The following is an 11,614-nucleotide window of genomic DNA, read 5'->3' on the forward strand; positions in this document are numbered from 1 at the left end:
AAAAAATAGCTGGGAAAGCAGATAATAACAAGACCTGGCAATGGCTAAGAGCAGGAAAATTGAAGAAAGAGACCGAGGGACTAATTCTGGCTGCACAAGACCAAGCCTTAAGGACAAATGCATACAAAGTCAAAATTGAGAAGACAGCAACAGACAGTAAGTGTCGCCTATGCAAAGAAGCTGAAGAAACAGTGGACCATTTGGTAAGCTGCTGCAAGAAGATCGCACAGACTGACTACAAGCAGCGGCATGACAAAGTAGCAACAATGGTGCATTGGAAGATCTGCAAGAAATATCATTTCCCTGTAAGCAAGAACTGGTGGGATCATAAAATAGAGAAAGTCATAGAAAATGATAAAATTAAACTGCTCTGGGACTTCAGAATTCAAACAGACAAGCATCTGCCACATAACACCCTGGACTTAACAATTGTCAATAAGAAAGACAAAAAAGTCTGGATAGTGGATGTGGCAGTGCCTGGAGACAGCAGAATAGATGAGAAAGAACTGGAGAAGATAACAAAATACAAAGACATACAAATAGAAATAGAAAGACTGTGGCAAAGGCAAGCAAGGGTAGTACCAATAGTAACCCCCACCCTGGGGTTAGATCTGGCATTCATGGACCCGGCCGGAGCGAAAGGGAAGTGAAGGGTAATGCCAGATCTAACCGCAGGGTGGTTCGAAAGGCCAGCAGGCTGGCTGGGGGTTTTGGGGTGGAGACATGTGAGCCTTCTTCCGTCTTCTTGAATCTGGCATTCATGGACCCGGCCCGAGCGAAGGGGAAGCGGGATCAAAGCCCTTTCGGCTGCAAAGAATGCAGCCAGGTGGGATTCACCTGCGGGTTGTGCCAGCTCTTCCTCCCTCACTGTCAGAGGCCGCCTTGGCCCTCTGGCGCCCGGCGCAGCCCTGGGGCTGGCAGGCAGGAGCAGCTCCTTCCTGGCCGGTGCTCCATTGTGGGAAACCGATCCGGGCACTGCAGCAGAAGCCACAAGCTGTGGGGGATCCCTGCCGCCGCCGCCAGAGCCGGCTACAACAGAGCGCCAGCCAGTTGCTTCAACCAGGTGCCGGCAGCCTCGGGATGCCCCGCCCATTGCTGACATTGCCGTGCCGTTTCCCATGATGCCAGGGAATCCCCGCCCCGCTGGAGCCGGCCACAATGGAGCACCGGCCACCTGCTCTAAGCAGGCGCCGGCGGGCAGTCCTAAGGTGCGCCGGAGTCACGCACGCCGCCCGGCAGGCTGCTGTCAACTGTTTTTCCTGCATGGCATTTCCAGCGGCTGGCTGCATCTTCGTCCTGTGATTGTTTGGCTCCCTCATCGTGTCCCTCCCCTACAGAAAGGGCATGGCTCTTCATGCAGGCTTGCCCCCTTGCGGGGCTTCTGATTAACCCTGTGCTCGGGTGCCCCACCCCCTGAGAAGTGTGGCAGGAAGTTCCTTTCCCAGGGAGCCGCACGATCCCAGCGCTACCATAGGGCCCGCTGGCTGGGAAGGCGTGCCGGAGTCCCGGCTGCCGGGAAGGCGATCGCCTCACTCTTCTCCCATCGCCTGCTCTGCCCGGCTCAAGCCTGGCTGGAGCAGCATCGGTACTTCCAAAGGTGGCCACTTCAAGGTCACACAGGTAGCCCTCGGCCACTCCCCTCCCCACCTCCAAATCGATTCCCGATCGGAGAGAGAGAGAGGGAGGGAGGAAGAGAGGGAAAGAAAGAGAGAGGGAGAAAGAGAGGAAAAGAGATGGAGAAAGGGAGAAAGAAATAAAGAGGAAGAGAGAGAAAGGGAGAGAGGGGGAGAGAGAAAGAAAGGGAGAGAGAGAGGAAGGGAGAGAAAGAGGAAGGGAGAGAAAGGGAGGGAGAGAGAAAGAGAGGGAGAGAGAAATAGAGAGTAAGAGAGAAAGAGAGGGAGAGAGGAAAGAGGGGGAGAGGAAAGAGGAAAGAGAAAGAGAGGAAAGAGAGGGAGAGGAAAGATAGAAAGAGAAAGAGGAAAGAGAAAGGGAAGAGAGAAAGAGAGGGAGAGGAAAGAGAGAGGAAAGATAGAAAGAGAGGAAAGAGAAAGAAAAAGGGAAGAGAGAAAGTGAGAAAGAGAGAGGGAGAGGAAAGAAAGAGGAAAGAGAAAGAGAGGAAGTGAGAAAGAGAGGAAGAGAGAAAGAGAGAGAGGAAAGAGGAAAGAAAGAGAGGGAGAGGAAAGAGAGAAAGAGGAGAGAGGGAGAGGGGAAAGAGGAAATTGAAAGAGAGGAAAGAGAGGGAGAGGAAAGATAGAAAGAGAAAGAGGAAAGAGAAAGGGAAGAGAGAAAGAGAGGGAGAGGAAAGAGAGAGGAAAGATAGAAAGAGAGGAAAGAGAAAGAGGGAGAAAGAGGGAGAGGAAAGAAAGAGGAAAGAGAAAGAGGGAAGAGAGAAAGAGGGAGAGAGGGAGAGAGAAAGAGGGAGAGTGGAAAGAGAGGGGGAGAGGAAAGATGAAAGAGAGAGGGAGAGGAAAGAGAGGGAGAGGGGAAAGGAAAGAGAAAGAGAGGAAAAAGAGAGAGGGAGAGGAAAGATAGAAAGAGAAAGAGAGGAAAGAGAAAGGGAAGAGAAAGAGAGGGAGAGGAAAGAGAGAGGAAAGATAGAGAGAAAGAGAGGAAAGAAAGAGGGAAGAGAGAAAGAGGGAGAGGAAAGAGAAAGAGTGAGAAAGAGAGAGGGAGAGGAAAGAGAGGAAAGAGAAAGAGGGAAGAGAGAAAGAGAGGGAGAGGAAAGAGAGGGAGAGAGGAAAGCATAATCACTATGCTTTAATTATGTTCAATTTGTAAAAATGAAAATACATCCTGCATATCAAATATTTACATTGCGATTCATAACGTAGCAAAATTACAGTTATGAAATAGCAATGAAAATAATTTTACGGTTGGGGGTCACCACAACATGGTGGCCACGCCCACTTGGTGGCCACACCCACTTGGCCACGCCCCTGGCACCCGGGGTCACCACAACATGGGGAACTGTATTATGGGGTCGTGGCATTAGAAAGGTTGAGAACCACTGCGCTAATTGAACAGGCATTACCTAGCTTCACCTGCTGCTTCCTATTTGTTAGAAAACTTATAATCCATCTATAAGTGTGGTCAGGCACAGCTAGCTGACTCAATTTAGAGAGAAGAATTTCTGGAATGATGGTATTGAATGCTGAGCTGAAGTCTATAAAAAGGAGCCTTACATATGTCCTTGGGGATTTAAGATATAAGATGTAGTGCAGTGCCATATTAACAGCATCATCTGCCAATCTATTTATAGGGTAGGCAAATTGCAAAGGGACCAGCAGCAGATCTGTGATGGTTTTCAGGTGGGCCAGCACTAACCTTTTGAAGGTTTTGATGACTACAGATGTCTGAGCAACTGGTCTGTAGTCATTGAGCTCCAGGATGATAGTAAAGCATTTGAAGCAAGAAGGGACATAACACAGTCCAGTGATTTATTAAATATGCAGGGGAAGATGGTGGCCAGTTGTTCAGCACAGACTTTCAAGAAAAAGGTACACTGTTTTCCAGTCTTTTGTCTGTGAAATAGATCTCGAACCTCTTTTTCTAGGATCATCAGAGGTGGAGGGCCCAGAGGAATGGAATCAGGAGTAGGAGACTTGGCTATTGTTGTATCTAAGATGGAGAATGAAGCAATATTTGACAGTGGTCTCCTCTCAAACCTACAGTAGAACACATTCAGATCCTCTGCCAGTTGCTGGTTCCCTTCAGTAAGGGGGGGGGGGTCTCCTGTAGCTAGTGATATTTTTTTAAGCTTTTCCACACATTTGATGGTTCATTTGTTGAAAGCTAATTCCTCAGCTTTTCAGTGTAGCTTCTCTTTGCTGCTCTGATCTCCCTTGTTAATGCATTCCTGGCTTGATTGCAGAGCATTCTATCCCCTTTCCTGTAGGCTTCCTTTTTGGCATGATGTAGCTGCTTGATCTTAGCTGTGAACCAAGATTTATTTTTATTGTATATGCGTAGGCTTTTGGTCAGTATATATAAGTCCTCACATAAACTGATATATGATGTCACAGATAAAGAATCAAATGCTGTTTTAAAATCTATTAAAGTGGCATATAAAGAGGTTGTATTGAAGGAGGAATTTTTTAAATGAGATGATGGAGTACTAGACACTAATCAATGGTAGGCCAGCTTTCTCTAAAACCAGCTTACTTCTCTGCAAGTGCAGTATGTTTTCTTGTTCCAGCCAGTCCTGGAACATGCATGAACATACTTTTTTTAAAAAAAGTTGCCTTCAAAATAATAGCAGTTCAGTTATGTGTATGGCATATGCTTATTTATATTTGATTTCTCATTTTTGACTGATCTCAGTGGACTAGTCAGGGACAGCCAAAGGGCCGGATGTGGCCCAAAGCCACAAAATGCAAAGGTCTGATTAGATTTTCTCCTGAGAACTTTTCCTGATCTTAGCTGAGCAACAAGATTCTTGATGTCTGTTGTTACTGATGCCCAAATGTAAAAAAATCCTATAGTTTGTTTAGATCATTCATTTTTAATAGAGGTGTCTATATATAGTTCCCAAAAATGTATTTCTCATTTCCATGGCAGTCTAACATGAATGGACTATTTCTTTGGGAGCTTGATGTGATGTGCAATAATAGAGATGAATCTTTGAATTTGACTGTCTGAGTGAGATTTATCCACTTGTTTCTCTTTTTTTATAGATATTTTATTAAGTTTTTATAATTACAAATCTTTAGTGCTTAATAAAAACGTGTTGTCTGGGTCCACATATTTGACACTAATAGTAATACAACTTTCATTTCTACTCTATTCCGTTTTTCTAGCCATTTATAAAAATTATCCCACATTTGAAAATATTCTGTATCTTCTTTCCCTTTCATTTTCAATGTAAGCCTTTCCGCACAATCCAAAATTTTCCTAATTATATCTTCTTCCAATGATGTTTCTTCATTTTTCCAATACTGTGCAAATGTAATTTTCACTGCTGTTATACATGTAATATTAAATATATACATTTTTGTCATAGTTCTCTGTAATTATACCTAGAAGAAATAGTTCTAGCTTAAAATCTACATGCTTTCTTAACATTTTCTGTAACCACATGTGTATTTCTGACCAGAATTTTTTTGCTTTAGGGCATGTCCACCAAAGGTATGTGCCTGGCTTTTGCCTACATTTCCAACAGTTACTAGACATGTTTTTAAACACTTTTGCTAATCTTGCAGGTGGTAAATGCCATCTATAAAACATTTTATATGGATTTATAAGTAGCTGCCCTTGTTATTTTATAGTTTCTTTCCCACAAATTTTGCTATTTTTCTAATTCTATACTTTTTTTTGCCCAAGTTATCATTGTTTCTTTAACTTGTTCATCTTCCATCTTCAGGTTTAACAAACATTTATAGACTTTTTAAATCAGTTTTTCATCTGATGACAATAGTATCTGGTCAAACACTATTTGATCTTTATAAAAACATACGTTTTAGCATCTTCATATCTCATTTGCATTTGCAAGTGTGGCCACCATGATAGCTCAAGGCCCTGTTCTTCCAGTTCTTGTTTAGTTTATAATTTCCCATCAGTATTCAAAATGTTTCTATATGTCACATAGTTTCTCATAGTTGATTAAATTTGGGTGTACAAACGCTTCCATTGTCGAGATCCATCTTGGTATTTTCATATAAATTTCCATTTTTATCTTTTCCCATGTCAGAAGCAAGGCATTTCTTATATAGTGATTTTGAAAGTATTTATGAATTTTGTTCTTCTCATACCATAGAAAAGCATGCCACCCAAGTTGTAGGTCAGTCTCTCTAGATATAGTAGTCTTTTGTGTCTAAGGGTTATCCACTCTTTTAACCATGTTAATACAGCTGCTTGGTAGTATAGAACCCAGTCTGGTAGCCCAAATCCTCCATTTTCTTTTGCTTCATGTAGCAATTAAAGTCTTATTCTGGTTTTTTTCCCCTTACCAGATAAATTTCAAAATCAATGCATTTAACTCATCAAAAAAAAAATTCTCTAATTTTATAGGTATTGTTTGGAATAGGAAAAGTAGTTTTGGTAAAATATTCATCTTTACTGTCGCTATTCTTTCCAAGATTGATAATTGTACATTTTTCCATCTTTCCAAATCTGATTTTGTTTTAATAGTTTAAAATAGTTATCTTCTTTTAATCTCGCACACTTTGCTGTTAAGTATGTCCCCAGATATTTAATTTTCTTAACTATCTGAAGATCTGTTTTTTCTGACAGTTGATTTTTTTTTATCTGTAAGGTTTTTAACTATCACTTTAGCCTGATCTCTTTTTATTTTCAATCCTGCTATTTCTCCAAATTCTTCAATCTTTGTCAATAACTTAGGCCTTGTCTCCAAGGGATCTTCTAATATAAATACCAAATCATCTTTGAATGCTTGTAATTTATATTTTTCATCTTTTATCTCCATACCTTTAATTTCTGGATCCTGTCTAACATTTCTATTCAGTACTTCTAGAGTTAAAATAAATAATAATGGAGATAGTGGACACCCTTGTCTTTTGTCTTTTTTAATATTAAAATTCTTTGTAAAATCTCCATTTACAATTACTTTAGACATTTGTATATGGTAAATTGTTTTAATTATATTTATAAAGTTTTCTCCAAAGTCGATATAGTTTAATTGTTGTACCATAAATTGCCAGTTGACATTATCAAAAATTTTCTGCATATCTAAAAAATTAATGCCATTTGTTTCCCTGGATGCATTTTGTAACATTCCAAGGTCTCTAAAATTATTCTTAGGTTGTTCTTTATTTGTCTCTTTGGTAAAAATCTATTTTGGTTTGGATGTATAAATTCAATTAAAAATCTCTTTAGTCTTTCTGCTATTATTGAGGCAAAAATTTTGTAATCCACATTTAATAACGATATTGGTCTAATTCTTTATCTGAATCAAATCTGAATCTTCTTTTGGTATTAAAGTAATATTGGCTTCTGTCCATGTATTTGATAGTTTGGCCTCTACTAATACTTCATTACATACATCTTGCATTAATGGGCTTAGTATATCTTGTAGGCTTTTATAAAATTCTGTGGGTAGCCCATCTGGGCCTGGTGTCTTGTCATTTTTTTTTGGTCTTTTTATAGCTTCTGTCAGCTCCGTCATTGTTATTTTCTCATTTAACATGTTTTTAAAATTCTCTGGAATCTTGGTAAGTTAGCATTTTCTATATATTGCCTTATTTTTTCCTGGGTAATTCTTCTTTATCATAAAGTATTTTATACAATTTTTAATTATTTTTATCATATCATTTTGGTATTGTAGATCGCCTCTCACATCTTGCAATTTATTTATTTATTTATATCTTTTTTCAGTTTATAGACCAACCATCAACCCAGCTTATTAGCATTTTCAAAAAAGTTTTATTTTGTTCTTTTAATTTGTTGGGCCATTTCTTCAGTTTCTATTAAATTTAATTTGTGTTTTATTATCTCCATTTGTTTTTATTAAGCGTCTTCTTTTGTGGGTCTCTTTGTAGTTCTAATTCTAATTTTATCAATTCTTCCTTTAGCTTTGTTTGTTCTTGGTTTTTTTCCTTGTTCTTTTTTGCCATATAAGTTATGGCTAATCCTCTAAAATATGCTTTGGCTGTATCCCAAATATTTTGGAGTGATGTATCTTCTTTCTTATTTTCTTTAAAGAAAAATTCCATTTCCTTTGCTATTTTTTGTATAAATGCTTTCTCTTTGAGTATTGATTCAATGTCCATCTACATTTTTTCTTTGTTCCTTTCCATGTCATCTTTATCAGATTGTGATCCGCCTATACATTAGTTTCTATTTCAATCTCTTGTATGTTCATTCTTAGTTCAGCAGATATCCATATCATATCGATTCTAGACCATGATTTATGCCTATTTGAGTAAAATGTATATTGAGATTTCTTTGGGTTTTTCACTATCCATATATCCAGTATACAGATTTCTTCTGCCATTTTAAAAAAAGCCTTAGGTAAAATGTTCCTACCTTTTCCCCCTATTTTACTACTTCTGTAGTGTAGCTTTCCATCTACAATTGCATTGAAGTCTCCTTCTAAGCAAATATTTTTATATTCCATTTCCACTATTTTCTTATGTAATTTTTGATAAAATTCTTGTTTGTTGTTCAGTACATAAATTGCTACAATCAATGTCTGGTTTTGGTTTAGCGTCATTTCCACCATTAGTATTCTTCCTTCTTCATCTGCATAAATTTGTTTTGGGTTAATTATTTCTTTAATGTAAAAAGCTACTCCTCTTTTCTTTTGTTGTACTGATGAAAAGAAAGGCTTCCCAATTTTCGGACATTCCAGAAATTTATAATGTTGTGATGGGAGTTAGTTAGACATAACAATATTGTACTAGTGTGTGAATTCAGAGCTTGAAATAAGAGATGATAAGAATTGGCGGGTTGCAGAACAGGAGGGAAAGCCTGCATTTCAAACTAATCGGAAAATGTGATTTATGACTGTTAATTGGAGGAGGGAATTGTGCTTTGATATTATGTGGTCAGGGGAGGGGAATCCAGTTTTTGGCTTCAGCTATGTTAGTGCCGAAGCTATGCTACTCCCATAAAGATTGTTTAAGGTAAACAATGCCTCGAAGTTCTTTGAAGAGTTTCATCTGTCGGAACCATGACATTAAGCCAAAAAGATTTCCGGTGACGTCACTGAAGCTAGACCCAGGGAAAGACTCTCCATTCCCCGGATCCAATTTTTTTCTGTTGGTGGGCCCGTTTGGGCCGAATGCCACCCCGGAGAGGTGGTCATTGAAGGGCGAAACTTTGAGGACCACGGGCCGGTGGTAGCCGGCTCGTTGAAGCCAAAGCAGCCCCTGGAAGCAGTGGAAGAAAGGATTCATGCGATCCGCCATTAACAGCTGATCATCGGAGACGGAGAAACAGCATAGATTGACAGCAAGCAGCTGAGCCAGGTGAGAACATGCTCTTCTTTCCTGGTGAAGGTGGACTTTTTTTAAATAGCCTGTTTTTAGCTTAAGCGTGAAGCCTTTAGGGAGGGGGTGGAGTTTTTCTTCCCCCCACCCCTGTATACAAGCGGCGATTTAAGCTACTTTGCATTTAAAAAAATAAACTCTCAACACAGTAAAGCTAAGTCTTAATAGAAACTTGGGAAGCTTGCTTTTTTAAAAAAGACATCTTTTTTCCCTTTTTTAATTCGGAAAGCCACTCTAATTATACTTATTACTTTTAAAATCTCACAAACTTTTTTTTTTCTTCACTCTGGACTTCCTTTTTTTTCTACCTAAGGGCTGGGATACATTGTATCCCCTGGTGGTTACACTGAAAACTTTTCCCCCCTTTGTCTGGTGCTTACTCAGACTAGAAACTTGGCTGTATGCCCAGACATCCTTATCTATGACCTTGAAGCCTGTTGAAGGAGGCTTTTTTTTCTCTGCCTTGGCCTGGCTGTACAGCACAGACTATTTATTTTAGATTTATGATACTTTGAGTCATCTCTTTCCTTGGATTAGAAACATCTTGCCAAGAAGAACTGAATATCAAGGATTTTTTTTCTTTTTTCCCTGCCTTTGAACAGAACTTGGTGGATCAAAAATTGGATATCTTCCTCTTTTTTTCTTTTTGCTTATTTCTTTTTTTTCTTGTTCTTTTTTTCTCTTTTTTGAATCTTCTCTTGAATATTTCTTTTTTATTTGGAGTTTTTTTTCCCTTACTTTTTATTTGTTCCTTTTGTGCTTGCTTTTTCCTTCTCGATATTTTTTGGCTTTTTTTTCTCTCTCCTGGCTGGATCTATTTTTTCTTTTTCAACATTTTTGTGATTTCCCCTCCTAGCAATAGGAGCTTACTGGATTACAATTGGCCATTGGGCCACCTGGTGGATTATAATATAAGTCATCAACTAAAAGATGAGCACTTCAAACTTGATTAAACTTGGGAGAAAAGGATCCTCTGCTCCTGTCTCGACCTCCACGAGTCCAGTCTACCAAAAATCAATCACCACAATCTTACAGCAAGGAAAAATGGATGCCCAACAAAAGGACACCCAGGCAATACTACAGGCAATTGCAGCTCAGGCAGCGTCCTCAACTAAAAATTATGAAGATTTGAAAAATGATGTCGATAAAATGAATCAAAAAATTGAAAACTTCCAACAGGCAATTACAGACAATTAACAAAGGATCCAAAAGATAGAAGACAAATCAGTGGAAGCTGATCAAAAATTAGAATCTTTACAAGATGAGAATCAAAGATTGGCCCAAACAAACGCGGAACTGGAAGACAGGTGGTGATAGAGATGGAAAGAGCATCATATTTCTTAAGATTTCAAAACATAATAGAAGATAAGGATGAGAACCTGTCAGACTTGATAATTGAGCTACTTGCAGACCTTTTAGGAATGGGAAAGGCCCAAATGGAAGGAGAAATAGACCAGGTCTTCAGAGTTAATTCTACTCCAGAAGAAACAGAGTCCCCAGGGAAGTTCATGTTAGATTCCTTAAAAGATCTACAAGAGATGAGATTTTGAGAACAGTAATGAGATCAACTGCTAAAATACAAAGAAAAAGAAGTACTAGTGCTCAAGCAAATTCCCAGAAGGATAAGAGAAGCTCGAAGAGATTGCCAGTTTCTAACCAGGAAACTGATCGACAAAGGAGTGAATTTCTGTTGAAAGTTTTCTAATTGGGATTTCAAATCATGATTTTTCCCCTTCATTTTATCAAAATTATCTTTCGTCTCTTCATGATTTCTCTTTGTGTCTTCTTTGTGTAAGGTAATAGCCTCCTGGATTAGTTTTAATGTGTTTTGCATTTCCTTCTGGAAGCTGTTGGTTTTTTCTTGCTGTAACATTGCATCAATTGATCTCTGATACACAGTAGTAGAAGATGGCGCTGAGGATGATTTTTGCTAATTTCAGCTAGATTAGGAACACTCATTTTTATTCCCACCTTCCAGACCTTCTCAATTCTAATATATTCCCCAGTTATCAATCTTATACCAAACCTTCAATCTTATAGCCAATATTACAATATGTTATTTAAATTCATTTCAAAAAGTTCTTGTAGTCTTTATCTGTAGTCTCTTGTAATCCAACAGACTCCTCCAAATAGGGGGAGAAAGGAGGAAAGAGAGTTTATAGTTCAATTCTGTCTTTCAATCTCAACTCCAAATAATTATCAAAAGTCCAGCATTATCAATCCAATTTGTAATCCAAAAGGTCCTGTTATGTAAAATTAATAGTCCACATGGCCTCCCCCAAAGGGAATTGCCAACAGTCAGATTTCTTTTGTCTCTAGATAGTTCTTGAAGATCAGGATCTATAATCCAACAGGTTCCCCATAAAAAGAAGAAAAAAGGGGAAAGTAAAAATTTATAATCCACTTTTGTCTTTCAGCACCAATATCAAGCAGTTATCCAATAAGCCAAAATCATCAGTCAGCCAAAAATTTTAATCCTCAAGGCCCTACTATTCCAAGTTAATAATCCATTAGGCCTCTCCCAAAGAGAATAATCAAATGTCATTTTTTTTCTGTCTCTGAATAGTTCTTGATATTGCAGCTCATGCAATGTTTATAATCCAGGAAAGCCAGCTGGCTTCAAAGTAGTTTATATTTATAATCCATCCTGCAGAAAAACAGCCCATAAA

The sequence above is a fragment of the Protobothrops mucrosquamatus genome, unplaced genomic scaffold (genome assembly GCF_001527695.2).
Source record: "Protobothrops mucrosquamatus isolate PMUCROS unplaced genomic scaffold, P.Mucros_1.0 scaffold_134, whole genome shotgun sequence".
NCBI lineage: Eukaryota > Metazoa > Chordata > Lepidosauria > Squamata > Viperidae > Protobothrops > Protobothrops mucrosquamatus.